The sequence below is a fragment of the Peromyscus californicus genome, unplaced genomic scaffold (assembly GCF_007827085.1).
Source record: "Peromyscus californicus insignis strain IS unplaced genomic scaffold, ASM782708v3 Scaffold_4__1_contigs__length_199733344, whole genome shotgun sequence".
NCBI lineage: Eukaryota > Metazoa > Chordata > Mammalia > Rodentia > Cricetidae > Peromyscus > Peromyscus californicus.
Window position 1 is genome coordinate 137,422,816 of NW_026294562.1, and position 19,686 is coordinate 137,442,501.

The 19,686-nt window shown below is 47.7% G+C and overlaps 1 protein-coding gene across 9 annotated transcripts in view; it reads right to left on the reverse strand.

Moving 5' to 3' along the window:
* Nucleotides 1-19,686, reverse strand: part of Apba2 (amyloid beta precursor protein binding family A member 2) — a 232,175-nt gene that overhangs the window by 116,347 nt on the left and 96,142 nt on the right. For 4 of the 9 annotated variants that reach the window (XM_052761559.1, XM_052761567.1, XM_052761558.1 and 1 more), the window contains exon 3: nt 963-1,016. The exons of 2 other annotated variants lie outside the window; for them this stretch is intronic. The gene's annotated coding sequence lies outside the window, so the exon portion shown is untranslated. The remainder of the gene's footprint in view (nt 1-962; nt 1,017-19,686) is intronic. 3 more of the 9 variants (XM_052761563.1, XM_052761562.1, XM_052761564.1) reach the window with 1 other exon arrangement.

Consider the following 19,686-nt stretch of genomic DNA (forward strand, 5'->3'; position numbering starts at 1 on the left):
CAGGTTCCGCACAACCAGGCCAGCTGGTGCAGCTCTGGCCCAGGAAGATAAGCCAGTTCCCTTGCTACCCAGAATTCCTCCTTCATCTTTCCCTTTGCAAACACATGGCTAGCCTCAAGCTCCGTCTTGCAGGTCCTGCAGGGCAAGCACAGGCAGATGGCAACCTGGAACCACCTGGCTGAAGAGGCCTCTTTCTGCTCTAAATTAGATGTCTTGTGCTTGGCTTCCTGGAATTTCACAATGGCTGGCTTCCCAAAGCAGACTACAAATTGGCTAACCCTTATCCAAATTGTTCAGGACTAGAATTGCTTATGATTTCCGAGTGTTTAGACAGGGGAATGTTCGATAGACTTTTTGCTTTGTATGCTATTGCTGTTATATTGTTGTCTTGTTTAGGGGTTTTGTTTTTAATGTTTATTTGTTTGCAATGTTAGAGACTGACCCCGGGACTTTGCACATTCATGTTCAAAAAGCTAACTTGATTCAACCACATTTGGGATATCTAATTTTCAGACTGAGGATGCTGGAGCTATAGCAGTCATCTGAGTTGGATACTGACAGGTCTGCTGCTAATCTCAACCTTTAATACATAGGACTCCCTGGGAGGACAAGAGTTCAGAGGAACACCAGTCTGAGAGAGAAAGGACAAATAGGGTTTGTGCATATTGCTATTGTCATGGGGTGGTAGGCAAGGACCAGTTCCAGGCAAAGTAAATGATCAACGGTGAGCTCGGGTCTGTCTATGCCTTTACAGTCAAGTCAAACACCAGCTTCAAAGGTCTGTGCTCAGGAGCATTGAACTCTACCCATGCATTTCCCTGGAAATGGGCATGGCACTGGACCATCTGCTATGGTGGAGCATCCCTCTGCCAAGGCAATCCCAGTTTCCATGTGACGGAAGCAAGAAGTAATTCCAAGCAAGACCACTTCTACTCTATGCAAGACTGCCTCTGATTTCTTACCAAAAACGAGTGCCTTGATAATGTCCTGAAAAGCCTCCTGGTGATCCAGTCTTCCTGGAATAAAGCAGAAGGAACAGAAAAAAAAATGACTTAGTTCCAGAAACGACAATGATGCTTATATAGGGCTGGCTCTTCCACGCACACAAATTTAAATGAGAGACTTTGAATCCCCTGCAAAAGTGAATGAATAGGATGATAGAAAATACCCTAAACAAATAATTAAAATGTTTCTTTAGCCATTTCCTTGCATAATTATTTCCCTAAGAAAAACGTGTTGGGCAAATAATGATGGCTTATGTACCATTCTAGAAGGAGAGACTACCTGCATATTAATGAAGCTCTTCAAAGACCTCATGAATATTCATTTTCCCACAACAAAGCTTGACCCCAGTGGTTGGTGTAGAACCCTTGTTCTGTGACTCTTTCAAAGACAGCTGGGGTCCATGCAAGGGTTGAAGACAATGAAGCGAAGCGTTATTAAAGGAAGAGAAAGGACATCACTCACTTTCTCTGTCACGGGTCTCAGCCCTCCCTCCTGGCCATGACGGTTCATTAGAGAACCAGAAAGAGGACCAGGGCCCTCCATCTCCCCTAAACAGACTGCTTCACAAATGAAAGCTGAGGAGGGAAGTCAACAGACTTGAGAGGTTCAAGACCAGACCTTGGGTTGGATCAGGAAGGAAGGAATGTCCTCGGAACCGTCCCTAATCCCCTTCTCCACATGCTACAGCTAAAGAAGGATGAAATTATGAAGGATTTTCTGTTTCTTTTCGTTTTGTGTATGTGTGGTGTGCTGTGTCTGTGTGTCTTTGCGTATGTGTCTCTGTGTATGTGTGTCTATATGTGTGTGTGTGTGTGTGTGTGTGTGTGTGTGTATGCATTTGTGCATGCATGTAAAGGTCAAAAGCCAACATCAAGCATGTTCTTCAGTTCTTCTTCTTTTTAAGACAGTTTCTCTGATCTCTGAGCTCACTAACTGGCTAGACTGGCTAATCAGTAACCTCAGATACCCTCCTGGTCTCTGCTCTCCCAGAACTGAGGTTACAGGCACAGGCCATTGCACCCAGATTTTTACTTGGGTGCCAAGGGTCCAAACCCACATTTGCAGGGCAAACACATCATTCATTGAGCCATCTCCTCAGCTCCTCTGCTCGCTTATAAAAAGCCTCCTCCTGAGGTCTTCCAAGACAGAAGGCCAAGGGCAGAGGCTTCACAGGCAGTTACACAGGATAGGCAAGTCACCTTCTACCTGCTGTGGGGCCTGAGGTCATGGTGGGAGGTGGGGAGTTTCATTCACTAGGGAGGAAGAAATGGGTCTTGCTCCTAGCACAGGGAGCTGATGGCTTCTACTCTGGGACAAAGACCTGATTTATACTTGCATTATCACATGTACCCCAAGGCCAGATGGTGATTCTCAGTTCTCAGACATCCTCAGCAGCAGGTTCTCCCAGTGTTGGAGAAGTTCATCTGCCCCCACATAGCCCGTGCAAATGCCTCAGGTCCAGGGAGAGATAACGAGAATCCTCCAGAAGACTGTTAAGGGATCTGTAGACCCTTAGCCTCTGTGCCTTCCCTAGGGTGGCAGGGGCAGGAATTCACACAGCTGCAGGTCCTTCCCAAAGGTCTAGTGCATGGGTGGCATGTGAGTGCCTTCCAGATTCTGTCTCTCAGAAGAGGCCTCTTTATCACACCCAAGTGAGCACCCCTGATGAGGCATTTCAACCACACACTCACTTCCCAAGGTGCAGCCAGTATGGGCTGCTTGCTTCCTATGTGGGCATCAGCAAAAGCGTGCAGGAGCGGCGTGAGTGTGGAGACAACGAACACTGAGGCCTGAGAGATCCATCAGTCGGCAAAGTGTTGAACGATGGCACCAGTGAGGACCCAAGTCCCATCTCCAGAGCCCACATTAAAAAATAAATAAACAAAAAACCAAGAAAACAAAACAAAAAACCAAAACAAAACTGTGGTTTGTGCTTGTAATCCCAGCACTGGGAGGTGGAGCTAAACAGATCCCTGGAACTCACTGGTCTGCTCCAGGCCAATGGAGACCCTATCTCAAAAAGCATGGTGGAGGAAACTTATGGAATGACACTCAAGGTTCACTTCTGGCCTACACACACACACACACACACACACACACACACACACACACACACACACACACACACACACACACACACCAGTGCGGAGGTAGCAAGAGAGAGAGAGAGAGAATAGAATATATACATATTAATAAACACATTAGGAAAATAAGGTGAAAGAAAAAAATGCTAGAAAGGCATTTGGGAAGGTGAAACCCAACAGATCCCCAGAATAACCCTGGAGCCACACTCCCATCAATTATTCCCTGTTACACAGCACAAGCTTGCCACCCCGGAACCTTCAAAATCAACTGATTATGGAGTTAGTGTATAGAATACATGTTACAGTTCCCTGGATAAAACACTTCACTGGCACACCAGGAAATGGTGCCCCTGCTCCTCAACTGGTTAAGGAGGTGGCCCCACAGTCCCAAACTAGTCACCCGGTGCTGACGTCTGAATACAGCTTGTCCTTTCCAAGACTAGTGTTGGAGTCTAGTTTCTGCTGTGACATATTTAGAGATGGAAATTTATTCTGACCATGGTGTTTGGGGATGAGTGGGGGGTTGGAGGAGATCATCAAGCTAGGACCCGCCACCTTGAGCTCCCACAACTCACCCTGGTGGGCTTACCAGAAGAGGGAGAGACATTTGAACACACAAGGACCCTTGCTCTCTTGACCTCCAGAACCAAGAGCCAAATGAAGCTTCTTTTCCCCAAAGTAGTCATCTTTAGTGTCAGTTAGCATAATAGAAAATGGTAACACAGTGGAGAGAAAGAGAAAGAGCCTCCATCTTCCCCAGGAAGACTGGCTAGGAAGCTAGACTCTGCAGCCCACCATACGGGCTACACTCCACCCCAGAAGCATGTGTCTCACCTCCCGTTCTGGACCATCAGGCATCATCACAGTTCACTATGGGCCTGCAGAGGACCTGTGCGCATTGGATCTAGTCTCTCCTGCCTCTGACCAGAGGTACCTGGGAGAAGCCCAGAACCTGTCCAGGGACTCACTTCCCTGCCCAGGGAGAACTACCCCTGCCTCCTTCCCTAGAGAGCCTCTCTCTACAGAGCTCCCTCTCCTGTGAAGCCCAGGAAAAGGACAGAGTCTCATTCATCTGGAGCAGCGCTCCCCCACCTGCTCCACATAGAGTCCCTAAGAAAGCACAAAATCCTCCAGCTTGGAAACAGTGGTGTGTGTTATACCTTACACAAATACTTCTCCATGCGAGGAAACAGGCCCACAGCTGAACTCAATTTAGAACGAGGCTTTAAGTGTCTATTTATAGGCTCCATGCAGCCATCCCTGGTGGCGGTGGAGCCAGGGCTCCTGTCCACTGCGATGCAATTCATTTGCATTCTTTTTATGTTTATCTTCCCCAATTTCCCAGAAGGCTTTTAACTCAAATGCAAGGTCACCTACCACTTGGACCCAGCACCACCACCAGTTTCCCCTGCCCTCTCCAGGACCTTCCTGAGACCAGGGGAAGGCCCTGGAAGGCCAGAAGGGTCAGTAACTATCTCTCTAGTTAACTGGGTCACCGGGAAATTCCAGCTCCTGACAGTGGCTTAAGAGGACACAAGAAAGCAGTGTGCCTGCTGCGGTTCCTGGGGCTTCTCTTCACATCTGGTGTGTCCAACCATTCCTACCACCCCCAAACACGCTTTCCTCTCCCTTCTTGCTCCCCAGGAGTCTGGCATGGTTGGCCTGCCTCCTTGGCCATTGGTGATCAGACAGTGCCTGCTTCTTACCCTCCCACCCCACAGCCATCATCAGAATAATCTTCTAGTCTCCTGCAACCTTCAGACTGGAAATTAAATCTGCAGGTCTCCCCACAGGACTAAGACACTTTGCACTCAAGGAGATCTATCCACTCATAGGTTTTAGTTTTTGGATGGAGGTGGCCGATGGTCGACCTTGCAGCTTGTCTTCCCCCAGAAAGACATGTAAATTCAAGCCAAAGGATTCCTCCATCCCCATACTTACAGTAGGATCCTCCAAGGTACCCTGCCATAGGAAACACCATAGAAGCAGCGGCATTCTGGGCTATTGTCCTGTCTATGGCAGGAATCAGACATAGAGGACACATCCAATGAATAGCTTCCAGCCACCTGACATCATATGTCACTCTGGAGGTCCCATTTCTTACAGGAAGTAACTTTTGTGATTTCTGGCATCAGTTTCCAGCACTCATTAACTTTCTCACAAGACACCACTTCAGATGCCACCATTGGTCCTGTATTTTTCAACATGCAAGTTTCTGGGAATAAATTAGCATGTGGTCAGACACAGCCTTTGAAATGCTGTGTTTCCAGGCATTCTGGAAATAAAAATTCCTTAGAGGGGATGATTCAAAATCTGCTGATTACTTTTGATGGTTTGTGGGACATCCCAGATCATGTATGTGTACACACACACACACACACACACACACACACACACACACACACACACACACACTGCTCAACAGAACCTCACTCCCACTCCTGGCAGGGCAGCTCATTGGACCATCCATCCAAAGCCAAGTCCCCAAGAGCACAGGCATGCACAGGCGTGGCACACACACCACAGAAGCATCCTTGAAAGCATTTTCTTAGGAAATTCAAGGCAAACTGTTACAGGTTCATAAAGTCCGGGACCTGGAAGGAATGAGGAACCAGGAAGATGGAGAAGTGAACACACCCAACTCACCAGGTAGAGTTGACAACTCTGATCCTACCCAGGCACACTGGCATCCCCATTAGAGAATTAGAGGACAGGCTGGGCTGTCTCTAATATCCTGCTGACCACAGAGCTATGTATTAACTTCCTTGCACTAACTGGAAAACTTGACATTGTAAGGGGCTGGATGCCAGACACACAGACTGGGGATGTCTGAAATTCTGTGCTTGGGATGGAGGCTGAGCACATGTGCAGACATCTGTGAACAGGACCCTGGCCACACACTGCAGAGGCCCTGGGATGGCTCAAGGAGTCCTTGCCAAAAGGATTGGTCTAGGTCCAGAAGCATCAAAGACAGAGGCTTCCTCCTGCACCCTCACACCCCTGCCCTGGCACCCACAGGACTGTTGGTTGGGTAACTTGCTTGCCCTGGGATGCCTCACTGAGAAAAGCAGGCACTGGACAGGTAGGTTACAGACCAGACAGTCTTTCTAAGGCCTGGAACTCAAGACCCCATCCAAACTGCCCTGAGAAGACTGCAACAAGATGACTCATATCCCCACAGATGGGGCTGGACCCACACACCACGCAGGATGGAACTTCTCAGAAGACAGAAATGGGGGTTCCTGGACCATGGGTATGTGTCAGAGGACTAAGGGTGTGGGTCTGTCACTTATTGGTGTGACACACAAAGACAGTGCTCAGGTGGACAGAGCAAGGATCTTCCAGGGGAAAGAGAGAAAGTGGCCCAGAGGCACAGCTCCAAGAGCTGATCATAGCAGTGTTTCTGTGAGCAAAGAGAGGCTGAGCTCAAAAAGGGTCCCAGGTCCTCAGATCCAATGGGAAGGAGAAACAAAACAGCAGAAGCCCAGGTACTTCTGTTTATAAATAAAATGTTCAAATCCTGAATCGCCAAGTCCCTATGCCGACTGCCAAATAAAATCTTCAATGCTAATAACTCTATTTATAAAGATGAGAGTGTGTTATTTTCCTCCTGTGCAAGCTGCATCTTCAGAATAAAAAGCTCAAATCTCAAGACTCTTATTTGTGCAAATGTTTTGGGAACAAGCTGGATTTAAAGTGAGTCTTTGATGATCTCAAAGTTTCGAAAACAACTGCTTGTTACAGCAGGTGCTTTTGACTGTGCTATCGAAAAGACTTAAAAAGCATGTGCAAACTATCGTCACAAACATGGTTACAAAGCCCCAGCCTTGGAAAGATATTCAAGTCTGGAGGTGACGGGCCACGTCAATGTCAATGAGTGACATCAAGCTGCCTGTCTCTCACTTCCTGCTCCAGATCTGAAAGCAGAGACTAGGTGGGAGAGGTCTTCACTAGTTCACACAAGTTCTTTCAAGCGTGACTATTGCCTCTAGAGGAAGCCCTGGCAGCCACCCTAAAGGAAGAGTTGGGGGTACAGACGTGAACTGTTTCAATCAGTTCAATACTCAGAAACTTGTTCTCAAGACCACCAGCCTTTCTGGCTCAGAAATGCATCAACAAGGCAGCACTCGAGACCTTACTCCATGGCTTGCCCCTGTTTGCTTCTGCAGAGAATACTCCAAGGCACTCTCAAATATAGTCACATGGCACATAATGACATCTGGTCAGTATGGCACCACATTAAAGAAAATAGACGGAGATTATACATTAGATGGTATCACAGAATCCGTGTGATGTATTACGGCACATCAATGACAGTGGCCAGAGATCATATGCCCAAGGACGTCACAGTTCCTTGCTGTAGACAGTTTCTGCACAACAACAATACTTCTCAGAACATGTCCTGAGCAAGGCATGACTGCAAAGCCTAGCTATATATTAACAGGTCTTCTGGAACTAGAGATTGCCTGCCTCCACTGTACATTACTCTTCCACTGCCCATATGCAGCCCATGCCATCATGGGGACAGAGCACAGTTCCCTTGCCCTTCTTAGCAAGACTGACCACTCTATAATCTCTGACATATTTTTCCAATGATTCTCCACATTAAACTCATCCTGTTTTCTGGAGTCTCGCCAGAGGACAGTACAATACTGAGGTATTAAAAACTGGACCTGGGATGCCGAGACTGTGGATGTCACAGACCCACAGCAATACCAGTGGGAGGCCAGGATGAAAGGGAAGGGACAGCTTGCTGGCACATCAGCACAGCTGCATCCAACCTCAAGGTGCCCAGGACCAGTGAGGGCTCCCCAGCCTCCCCAGCCGCCTCTGCTGGCTGCCCTTCTCACTGTCATTTTCTCCAAAGCAAATGAAGCTTCTATTTTTGCTATGAGGAGCCTGATGCCTTCCCATTCCCAGGCATCCCCTGGAGGGAGGCTAGGATTTCGTTTTTTTTTATTTAGGCAGCTTGGGGATTGAAGGGAGGGTTGTGCAGAAGGCTGAGAGCCAAGTACAGCAGCACCTGCTGATCCATCAAAAGAGGGCACAGAACTCACCTGGGCTGTGGGAAGGGTGGCAATGCCTGTGTACAGGCTCCCATATGACCTTGCAGGATATGGCTAGATGAAGTTAGGCACCATCTGCTATGGCTCAACTGTGTCCCCCACAGGTTACCCATTGGAGCTCTAAGCCAAAGGCAAGTGTTGAGCAGCAGGACCTTTCAAAGGTATTTAGATTAGGAGGCCTCTGTCCTCATGAATGCATTAGTGTGGATATCAGTGGAGTGGTTTAATTGTTCCAGGAGTGGGTTTCTGATGGAAGATGAGCTTAGCCACCTTTCTTTCCCCTCCCTCTGTCTCCTTCTCTGCCTTTTCCTTTCATCTTCTGCCATGGGTGACACAACTCTTATTAGACGTGAGCGCCTTCATATGGCCTTTCCCAGACCGCGGAACTGTAAGCCACAGAAATCCAACCTGCACTAGTCTGTGATAGCAGCAGCGAAAGGACCAAAACGCTGCTTCACAGACACGAACCTGTCGCCTTTCCCAGCCCACTCACATAGGAGGAGACCCGGGCATGTGCAGGTTGATTAGCTTAGCCAAGGCCACAGAGGAAGTGCCACACCTAGGATTTATCCTGGCAGGATGGCCCTCAAGTCCACAGTCTTAGCCCTATGTCACATTGAGAGGAACAAAAGGGAAAACACATCTGCAATACATAAATCAAACAGTGGATCAGACTGACCACAAGAAAAGATGACATGAGGCAAAGGGTAGACCCAGTCATCCCCAAAGAATAAGTAGATACAATTAAGTATAAATACATAAACGTAAATACACGAAAGATGTTCCATCTCAGTGGCAGGCAGGGAATGGAAATCAAGGCCTCATGTGGTGTCTTGGTTACTTTTCTATTGCTGTGCAGACACCGCCTTATAAATAAGGCCATTGATAGAAGAAAGAGTTTATTGAGGCTTACAGTATCAGAGGGTGAGTCCATGACCATCAAGACCGGGAGCATGGCAGCAGGGTGATTGATAGGCATGGTGCTGGAGCAGAAACTGAGAGCTTACTTCTTGATCTGCAAGCAGGAGGCAGAGTGTGTGTGAGTCAGGCCTGGAGTGGACTTTTGAAACCCCAAAGCCCACCCCTATTGACATACCTTCTCCAACAAGGCCACACCTCCTACTCCTTCCCAAATAGTTTCAGTAACTAAAGACCAAGCATTCAAATATATGAGCCTATGGAGGCCATTCTTATTCAAACCACCACAGGTATGGAATACATTTTGACTAACAAATACTAAAAACATCTGAAATGCTGAGTGTTGTCAAGGAAAGGGCAAAGAGGAGACTCACACACACACACACACCGGTGGGAATGCTCCTTACTCCACCCACCCACTCTGGAAAGCAATTCGGCTACTTCTAGTAAAATTTAAGATTCATATCCTCAATCCCACAGCAATTCCTTGTTAAAACACGCCTCACAAATCTGGCTCATGTTCACAAAGATACACACATAAATATCCATGACAGCCTTGTTTGTAACAGCCAGAACCTGGAAAGCAGCTGAACATCCATCAATGGAAGCCGACAAGCAGCACCACGCGTCACTGACATGGTGAGCTCCAGCTACAACTCCTGTGGGGGAGAGTCCCCCAGCAAAAGGTTAAGCGAAGAAGGCAATGACAGATAAAAAAACAAATGCTGTGACCTGATGTCATTGACAAAGTGCCTGCAGACAGCCTGTCAAATAATAGGTAAAGGCATATTTGCAAATGCAGTATGTTACAGAAAACAACAAATGGAAGCAGCTGACTGCTCTCTGCAAGAGACAGGGAGACGCCAACAGGAAGACGCCCTACACTGGTCTCTCTGGTGCTTTAAATGTGCACATACAGTTTTTGATAAGCCCTTCAAAAGTGGGCCCAGTCCCCTTCCCCTAGGCGACTGAACACAAGGTCTTGTTCCTAGTACAGAGCAGAAAGCGGATGTGACAGCGAGACCAGGAAGACAGGGCATTGATGCTTCCTGTGGACCCAGCCACTGTGGTATAAATCTAGATGCATCCCCAAATCTCACCATCAAGCTACTGAAGATGTTCCAGTGTAGATCTCTACTGAGAATATAAATCAGAATCATGGGTTGGCAAGATGGCTCAGCAGGTAAAGTCACCTGCCACACAGTCCTACAATGTGAGTTCAATTCCTGGGACGTACAGTTTTAGGAGAAAACTGATTCCTAAAGGTTGCCTTCCAGCCTCCAAATATGTGCTGTGGCACACACACACACACACACACACACACACACACACACACACGCACGCACACATACACACAGGGTGCACCATCACGCACGCACGCACGCACGCATGCACGCACACACACTCTCATACACATCCAAAATTGATCTTGATTCAAACAGCCCCCTTTCTTACCACTGTCTAATGACAGACACGATAGCATGCCTAATAAATTCCAAGCTTGCTTCCCTTCTGGCAAAACACTTAGGCCGAAGTGACAAGAGTTTAATCCAGGCTTTTCCTGTTTTCTTTTGACCTTGATCTGTTGGGAAATGACATTGTGCTTTCTGTTTCTCATCACTCATCACCCTCTAGCTGGACCGAGGGAGGAGAAGTGAGAAATGCGAGCATGAAGAAAAGTGTGCCCATCCTCGGCAAGTGCTCTTACGCCAGCACCTCAGGGGGACCGAGCTTCACTAGGCTGTGACCAGCCCAGACCCTCCTTCTGCCTCCTCTCCCCTGAGGTGTGCTGCCCCAAGCCTCCCAGCCATTGCCACCCCCAGACTCAGGTCTTCTAGATCTTGAAGGGGTGTGATGACAGATGACCTTGCCCTACAGTGTTTGAGACCAAAGTCACACTGTCCTACATCCCAAGCAGATCTGTTTCTCCCACAGAGACAGCTGGAGGCAGGGGCACCTACCTCTGCTACCAAGCTATGGCTGCTCCAGGGCTCAGATCTTCACTGGAAATGGGACCCTGGAGTTCCCCAAGTCCTTCTCTGGTTCCTTGAGAGAATTCAGATCCCAGAGGCCACCTGGGGCCTGAGGTTGGTGCCAGCAGGAGACCTGGGGCTCTGTGACTGTAGCAGTCAGTATGAGTCACTGTGACAGAGCATGGAGGAAAGGTGGGCCTTGACTCAGTTTTGGGTGCTTCAGAACTTCCATTGTGTCTGGACTGTGGAGCAGCAGTCACAGCCAAAGGGCACCACACAGGGAGCCATGAGACTCAAGGGGGAAGAAAGCAAAGGCATGTCCCACCAGCCTCACTTCCTCCCTGCCTCCAGAAGGTTCTTCCTCTTCCCCATAGTTTCATAGCCTGGGGACCAAGTTTTTGATGCATATATTTTTGTTGTTGTTGTTTTGTTTTTGTTTTTTGTTTGTTTGCTTTTTGGAGGCATTCTACATGGAAATTATACTAGGGATCACAGTCAGGAACAGTCTCAGCAATTAAGTGGGGTAGGGGTTCCTAGGAACGTATGCCACGGGCTTGTTATATGGCTTAAATGAAGTCTGTGGAAAACACGGATCTTGTTCTAAGGTCATCAGAGTCACACAGCCTGGAGCTACCCCTACAGTGATGTTTGTCACCATCTCCATTATGTGCCCCACCAAGTCACCCTGTGCCCAGCCTGGCATCTGTAGTACCAAGCACCAGGCCTAGGTTAGCCTACCCCTTTGCAACTTAGCCCACCATAGTCAATTTCATCAGCTGCCCATGCCTCACACCAAGTTGGAGAGTCTGAGCACTCTCTAGAATACATTAAAAGAGGAAGTCAGCAGAGGAGACCACATTCCTGAGGTAGCCTGGGTTTTCTAGCATGGCTAACCCCAGGAGTGGGGACCACCAGATGGCCTCAGTGCTTTGGATCAGAAGGTCCTGAGAATCGGCTCCTAACCACCTTCCCACATGTGCTCTAGACCCACACACTCCCCAGACATGGGCCTCCCAGTGATCTGGCCCAGGGCCCTGGAATTTGTCTTTCACACTCAGGCTGCAGGAGCTCAGCTGATAGCAGAGCTGATGTGTTTGTTACTCCTGAATCGCTGACCAAAAAACCTACATAAACAACGGAAGAGAGTCGGTGGCTGGCTGGCTCTGTAACTTTGGGCTGGAGCCCAAGATGAACTGTAAGGCTGCAGACACAAGTGAGGGAGAAGGCCATCACCTCATGGAGGAGATGAAGAGGGAAGAGAGGATGCCTGTGTTCCAGGTGCCTTCTCTCCATCTTCGGCCCACCTTCACCCCAGTGCCATAATTCAAGAGCATCTTCTCCACTATTGCTTCCCTCTGGAAACACCAATCTCCAGGTACTTCTTAATGCAATCAAGTTGACAATCAAGATTAATCATCATAGACCAGGTGGCCCACCCAGAGAGTGACAAGGTGATGACCTTGCTCACATCCTATACCCTGGATTTCTACATCCCACACAAGCCTTGGAGAAAAAAAGTCACTTCTGAGTTTGAGTTTGGTTTTTTTTTTTTTCCAATATGCTAAGAGACGCTACAAAACTGCTATTCGTGGCCCCAAACTTCAAACTTCACATTAGACAGGACTCAGGTGGTGTACTCTATCACCACGAAAACCAATTATTCAACTGCTTCTAATATGGACTAAAGGAAAGCAGCTCTCCTGGAATCCCCTAGGCCTACAGCATCAGATTGGGAATGCTGACACATTTAGCTTCAAGAAATGAACAGCTACTGGGTTCTCAGTCTCTCCAGTGGGATGGAGTCATTGTTGGACTACCCAGACAGTATTGTGTAGACCACTCTAAAAACCCTCTTTTGATACATGCTCATCCTACTGGTTCTGTTCTTCCCTACTACAGAGGGACACCCAATGCACAGCTTCCACCTGTGTGAATGGAGTCTTGTGTCACACTTTTCATTGTTACAAAGCGATGACAGCAACCTAGGGTCATTGCCAAGGGAGGCCCATTATCAAATCTCAATTTGGCTTCCAGAGCAGGCTGACACTAGCTCTGTGGGCAGCCATGCCAGGCTCCTGCGAGCTTAGGTGGGATGATGGATGCTCAGCACATCACCAGGTATCTCTGCGTTTGTCAGGGTTCTCCAGGACCTCTATGTTAGTTCTCCGTTTCATGATAACTGTTGTTTTGTTTGTTTGTATCTGTCTTCGTCAATTCTTTGTCCAGTGATTAAGTTTTAGAAGGACACGACTACTTTGAGGACTTTAGATATTTCTTCCACTGCAGAAATAGAAATATAGACAGGAATATATGCCTCAGAACATAGGAAAATATATGAACCAACTCTAGGATGAAGTTCACACAGTAGAGAGAACAAAGAGAAACAGGACCATGATTACAAGGTCAAGCCATAGATCAAATCTTGCCTGAAACCAACTGGATTTCTCAATTATATGAGGGAAAAAAAAGATTCCTGTTGCTGCAAAATGTGGTTTTGTTACTTTGCATGAAGCATGTTAGTGGATGAGGAACCATCTCAGAGAGACAGCATGACCTGGTCATCCAAAAAGCAGGAGAACAAGATGAATTGGAATCCACAAAGTCCAGACTCTCATATCCAAATATTGGGCCACACAATTTAAAACAAACACAAAATTCCTTATTACCTTGGAGGCAGGTGCACTTTTCCAGTCTTACACAGCAGAAATTAAACTCAGTCGGAACTCTCATAATGCTCTGAACCTAATGGTCAACAGCAAATCTACTAAGTACTTTGGCTACATGGAGCGGTTGCCATCTCTAAAGGACAGCTTTGACCCTCGTTCACCCGCTTGTGCTCATGGGAAATCTTAAGGCAGCCTTCAGATATAAATTTTCTTTTAATCAGCAGAACAAATAAACACTGTTCTGCTGATCAGCTGGCTCTGGCTGTGTGGGCTTGATCCCTCACCTTAGCCCCATTCAATAATGGACGCAAAGACCCAAAAAACAATCAAATCTCTGACCTCCTCTGCCCATCCCACTCAGGGCCTGAGCACCTGAGGTCCCAGAAGCCAGTGAGTTGCTGACAGTCACAGGCCAGGTCAAACTGACAATGTCAGAAGGCTCCAGACTAATCTCCCCACTCAGTCTCCCTGCCTGCCGTGAGACCACATGTGCCCCACAGCCATCTGCTAATAATGCAGGCAGGCGGCCATTGGTGCCTTCAGAGAGGGACTCCAGAGGGACGGGAGAGTGTGTGAGACTCCTGCCAAGTATGGACAGCCACAACAGATACAGCAACAGGCTCGCACAGACGGGGAGGGTTTGAAATAAAAGTTGGACCCTACCCAAAAAGGGGCCCCTAGTTCCTGCGCCACACCCCGCCCCAGAGAAACCACACTATCTTGAAACTGGCTGGAATGCTCTACACCTGAAGGGTCACCGGTCCCTGACTGAGGTGGGCAGTGGGTACCTTTGATGGACAAATCAAAAGGCCCCGAAAGGACCATACTCTTGACCTCTGAAAACACAAAGTCCCAAAGGAAACTAAATGACCTTCTCCCAATGTGACAAGAGCCCAGGAGAGCCACCAACACCAATAAAGAAGAGCAGAGACACAGGAGAAGAGCCAGGGGAGACCTAGGAGGCAGGACAGCTGGGGCCACAGCATCACTGGAGGGCAAAGACTGTGGAGAACTAAGGGGGGGAGGGCTGGGCAGCAGGAGGGGTACCAGAGGCCCAGCCTGCAGTGGGCCCTGGGTTGGGTAGCAGGAAGGGATAGAATAGCTGGCCAATGCATACCCTGGAAAGTGCTTGCTTAGAGCCTGGCTAGCCTCAAGTACCCTTGGAAGGTGGCAGGTGGCAGTAACAGTGAGACTCGGGCTATGCTGACACCGCAGAGAGCCCAGGGCTTCAGACCCAGAGGATTTTAAAATCTGTGTCCCTGGACCTGCTGTACAGAGGCCTTTGACTAATCAAATGCTTTCAGGACCATTAAGCAACTCCGGCTGCTCAAGATCCTTAATGGGTTTGGAAAAATACAGTCCGACTTCTGCCACTAGCCAAGTCCCTTCACCTGTCTGCCGAACTACACGTTATGCAGAAAGGAGCTAGTGCCCACCCACCCGCAGCCCTGAGGGAGCACGGCATGAGTGCTCCATTCTGCAGGATGCAGCTGCTGACCCACCATGGAAGGACATTCACCCTGCACCAGTGCACAGACAAGCATCCTCACAGTTGGGTCTGCCGCAGCTCACAAGCTACCGACAGTTTTTCTAAGAAAGATGGGAAATGAACCTCCTTCATGGCTCCCTTGGGTGCCCTCCAAACAAGCTACAGGCCTGACAGCTGGACACCAGGGAACTCTTTGTTCTTCCTTCTGCCTTTTCACAAAAACAGTGTGCCTCAACCCGCCCGAGGGCAGCCAGCAGCAGCAGCAGCAGCAGCACAGCTACCTACGGCCTCCATGCTCACAGCTTGGGCCAGCATCCTCTTCCCTACCTCCAGAACACCTGAAGTTCAGCAAGTCCATGTGACAGACACTCAGCCACCTAAGCAAAGATGGCCCGGGCAGCATCCTACCGCAGTGAACTAACAGGCACTACTTAAGTCTCCCACGCTGTCACACAGCTCGGGCAAGCAGCCGTAGGATATGAAGAAATGACCGAGTGATGGGGAGGTGGACATCAAAACCATCCTTTGAGAAGTGACAGTGACTTTACCCTTGAATGTGATAGAAGCTGTGAACAGAGGGAGAGAGATGGAGGCTAACCCACCTGACCCAGCACCCAACCACACTTAGAGTAAGCCATCTCCATACCCTGGGGAGCTAGACTGCTTTTTTTTTCCCTTGAGTGCTGGCTTTAGATAATATCTTAGCTCACATCCACAGAGTCACACACACAGCCCCTAAAGTAACAGAGCTGGGATTTGACCCAGGTCTACCTGAATCCATAGCCCAGCCTAGTCTCACTGTCTCTAGGCAGTCGACGTGGGAGGTGGACAGTGAGTGAGTCTAACTGCCCATCACCAACTCTTTGACAGTCTGCGGGGAAGGTCCTCACTGTGTGCACTGTTCAGAGTTTCCAAGCTGGGAAAAGTGAAAGGTTGTATGCTGGGCCTGCACGAAGCTGTAGCAGGCACACGCTGGAGACTGTGCCTCATTCCACTGTGATCCCAGGTTCAGACACTGGAGAGAGGTGACCAGTTGGGTGAAGCTCATCACCCCATTTTGAACAGGCTTTTAATCAGTAAAATGTACCCACTTTCAATGCAGCAGAAGCTGGCCTTGAACACTCTAGGGACACTCCTGTTCAAGCCTCTTGAGTGGCTGGAAGTTGCTCATGATGCTTTATCTGGCCTACCGGGGAGTCTCAAGATAGCCATCCAGGAACGAATTGTCTCAGTCACACACTAATGGCTTCCCAGAGGAGAAGAAATCGAGGTGCCGAGTATGATGGGCCTCATATGTGCCCCACTGTAAAGCCAAAGAGGATGATGAGAGGGTACAGGCCACACTCAAGGATAAAGACAGGCGCCCAAAGCCTAAAGTGAAAAAGCACATGAGCCCCGCACCTCATAGGAAACACATCACAATGGATATGGTTTAACACATGAGTGTTAGAAAAGCTATTAATGCCATCAAATAATTTGTCAGGGGACATGATGAACTCAACTGATGCAGAAACCATTTCATAAAATTGAAACATATGATGCGTTCATAATTACAGGGAGAAGAGAAAGCCCTCACAAATTAGGACCATGTTGTGATTTGCATATAAAATGTCATGTGTTTGGAAGGCTTCATGTCCAGCCAGTGGCACTACTAAGGGGAGGTTGGCTCGAAAGAAACTGATTTCAGCCATGGGTTAATCCATCCATGAGTTCACAGTTGAATGGATGGGGTACTAGGAGGTGGAACTGGGGGGTGCGCCTTTGGAGAGGGATTTTATCCCTGTCCGTTTCTTCTTCCCTTTGCTTCCTGGCCACCATGAGCCACCATGAGCCACCATCTGCTCCCTACCTTATCTGGGCCTTGCCTGAGCCCAAGGCAACAGAGCCAGTCAACCTTGGACTAACCTTTGAGAAACTGTGACCCCCAAACAAACATTTCTTCCCTTTCATTGGTGTGTCTCAGTTCCTTTGTCACAGGAATGGAAAGCTGGCTGACACAGTCAGATAAAGAATCTCTTAAGATCATGGCAACTTCTGAGTGTATGCGAGTGCCGACCGAAGGATAACACCTCACGAAGAATCTGGTCCTTTTTTGAGACAAGTCTCTCACCATGCTGGTGCCAGCAAACCTCAAAGGTGGTCCTCTTTCCAACCTGCCCAGTGCTAGGAGCATAGCATGTGCTGCCTCCCTGGGCATCTTTACTCCAGTCCTCATGCTCTCAGGGCAAGCTCTTTGCCAATGAAGCCCTCCTTGCAGCCCTCGGAAGGGGATTTCCTCAGTAGAGTGAGGGCCTAAAGTCACGGCATATGCCAAGCTTAACTCTTCCAGGGGACCACACAGGTCCAGCGACACTGTGTTGTCTCCTCATCCCCAACCAAAGGGAGAAGGAAACAGAGGTTAATAAAGGACATGGGCTGCCATGGGTGGGACATGCTCAGCTGTCCTTGTTTGCAGGAGACATGCAATCCAGTAGATTCCATGAGCTACCTGACAAGATCAACGAACAGAATATGAAGACCCAAGCTCAACAACAATCAGCAAAGGTCACTTCCACACAGATGTCACTTGTTTAGGAGCAAAGAATAGATGCCTAGGAACTAGTCTGATGCAAGCATGCAAGAGCTTTATAGGAAAGTATTTACTACTTTCTCATGGGACATAAAAGAAGACCCATTAAAGTGAGACCCTGTGTGCCACAGACATGCATTGATCTAGAGTGTTGTTTTCCTAGTAATCCAGAAAGGGGTCAGGGCAGAATCAAAGTCTGGATTCCTTGTAGACCATTGGCAGGGGCAGGGGCTATCTGAACAGCTCTCCACAGGCTCACCAAGGCACTGTCAAAGTGGAAGTTGTGCCAATCTGGGCAGCAAAATGGCACTTGGGTTTTAACGCACATTTCTCTTCCAGGAGAGATAGGATACATTTTCTTACACTCAAAAAACCATTTGCATTTATTTCTCTGTAAATTACCTGCTGAGATCTCTTATCCGTTTTCTTTTGGGGTTTTGACACCACCTCCCTCCATGGATTTCCTAGCTGTGCTTTAGAGGGCTCTTCACACTTGGCATCCTCTGACTTCTCTGCCTTTGGATGTAACTAGCAAATATTTCCTATGGGTTTATCAGCTGGATTTTCCTTCTGCTTAGGGCATTTGTTCCCTATTTCCCCTAAAGCAGCTGCATGGATCCATCTCTTCTTGTCTTGCTTTTGGATTTTGGATCATAATTCTGCCTGTCAGAGACATGTGAGAGGTTTCCTAAGCTTTCTTTTCCTTCTTGTGGTGACCACCTGTCTGGGGCCACTGAAACATACGCTGGTGTTGGATGAAAGACGTTGATTAAATTTATCTTTCTCCAAATCCACTTGTAAAGTAGTCTCTCTATTGACTATGTAGGAATTTCACATCATCTGGTAGGGAGCTTTCTTTCAGAGCATAATCTTGAAGTTTCTATATTTTTCTATGCTCTGAAATATTCTAAGTAGCAATGACATTATCTGGGCTATGCAGAGAGAATAGAATTCCCTTGTAAAAATACATAAGTTTGGAGACTTGGGTTTTGTTTTGTTTGTTTTTTCCAAGTGAAGATTGGTTTATTTAAACTGTGTCTACTGAGATCGGTCTAGATAAATTGTCTTTTTCTAGCAAAAGTGTCTGTTCTCTCCACGTCGTTCACATTTGCTCCCATGCACAGCACTAAGTCACTTCCAATGGTTTCGTTAATGTGCTGTCTGTGCTGATGGTTATTCATTTGTATGTTTGCATTCTTATCCCCCCAACGTCAAACACGGGGCGTTCACTGGCTCTCCAGTGATAAGCAATGCTTTGTATTGACTGCGTCTATTCTCTTCTTCTCTCGTCTGTATTTGCCAGCCTTCCCCATACTGCAGCTTCAGTTGATACTGCTGTTTTTCTCTAACGCTCTGAATCAGATGTTTAATGCATCCATTGTTAACATTATCACTGAGATCATAACTACAACTTTATTCAGATCTTCATAGATTGATACATCTTCATTATCATTGTATTCTGGAAATTATGGAAATTGGTTGTGTATTTTTTCACCCAGGAACATATTGAGGAGAATTTAATCTTGTAGTTTTCCACACTGTAGGCCATTTTTGCTTTTTTACCAAATGATTAATTTTTCCTTTTATTGCGTTGTGACTGGAGAATATTGTCTATATCATTTCCATGATAAGGACCTTATTGAGGTTTCCTTTGTAATCTAATACATGTCAGATTTCATAAATGTCTCAGGCAACCTTGAAACATGATTGTGTTCTCTATTAACATGGTACAAAGTCTGATATGCTTGGGGCACATCTCCTTGTCTCCTTATATGTCTTAGAGTGGCTGTCACATGGTCGTGGAATCAGCACATGCTTGTGCCTCCCTCTCCTGACTGTGGTTTCCATCTGTGGAGGTGCTGTCCATGTGACACGTAGCACACTCAACCACAGTTACCACATCTTGTCTGCAAACT